This window comes from Egretta garzetta, unplaced genomic scaffold (genome assembly GCF_000687185.1).
Source record: "Egretta garzetta isolate BGI_Z169 unplaced genomic scaffold, ASM68718v1 scaffold232, whole genome shotgun sequence".
NCBI lineage: Eukaryota > Metazoa > Chordata > Aves > Pelecaniformes > Ardeidae > Egretta > Egretta garzetta.
Genome location: NW_009258959.1, coordinates 645502 through 646505, shown reverse-complemented (window position 1 = coordinate 646505; position 1004 = coordinate 645502).

The following is a 1004-nucleotide window of genomic DNA, read 5'->3' as shown; positions in this document are numbered from 1 at the left end:
TTTACACTGGAGCTCCTTAGCCCATCAATCACCGAGGCCGAAGGCCAAAGTTCCCTTTGCTTGGGGATAAATGAGGAAGAGAAATGCGGGGGGCCCCAATTTCGGCAGCCGCGAGCCTTGCGCCAGGGGCACCGTCCCCCAGCACCGGTGGCCCTCTGGGAGCGGGGGCTGCTGGTTCCTCTGCCTTGTGCAGAGGAAGGCGGTGGGTTGGCAAATGGGTTTTGCAATAAGCCGATAAGAAAACTGGAGCAGAAAGAGAACTAAGATGTTTCGCCCTTAAAGTTGCTCCTGCCATGATGCCACCCTGCGCCCAGCTCCGGGGTAGAAGGTGGTTTTGGGGGTTAGGAGCTATTAAAAGGAGTTAAAGGGTTTGAAAGCAGAGTCTCAGCAATCCAGGTGTAAATTAAAGCACTCCCAAATAAATTACACAGGGACCCCAGCATGCAAAGAGGTGGAAAAACACAAACCGGAGTAAAGCAGGGAGTCAGCTCCGCAGCTTTTACCAGAGGTGTGGACAGGAAACCCCTGACAAACAGCCAGCAAATTCCCCCGGGAAGGGAGAAGCCGAGAGGCAAAAGAGATTATTGGGAATTAATGCATGAAGAATCGAACAACTCAGGCAGAGAAGAGCAAAGGGAGCCCAGGAGCCTTCCTCGAGTGCCTGGCTTGAAGCGTTCATGCCAGCACCAGCCCATGCCAGCGGCCCGCTGCCCACCACTGCTCTGACCACCCCGGCTTTGGGTCAGTTTGGGGGTTTTGGGGGCAGTTTTAGTGGCAGGGATTATTGGGAATTAATGCATGAAGAATCGAACAACTCAGGCAGAGAAGAGCAAAGGGAGCCCAGGAGCCTTCCTCGAGTGCCTGGCTTGAAGCGTTCATGCCAGCACCAGCCCATGCCAGCGGCCCGCTGCCCACCACTGCTCTGACCACCCCGGCTTTGGGTCAGTTTGGGGGTTTTGGGGGCAGTTTTAGTGGCAGGGGGGGCGTGAGCTGCCCCCCATGCC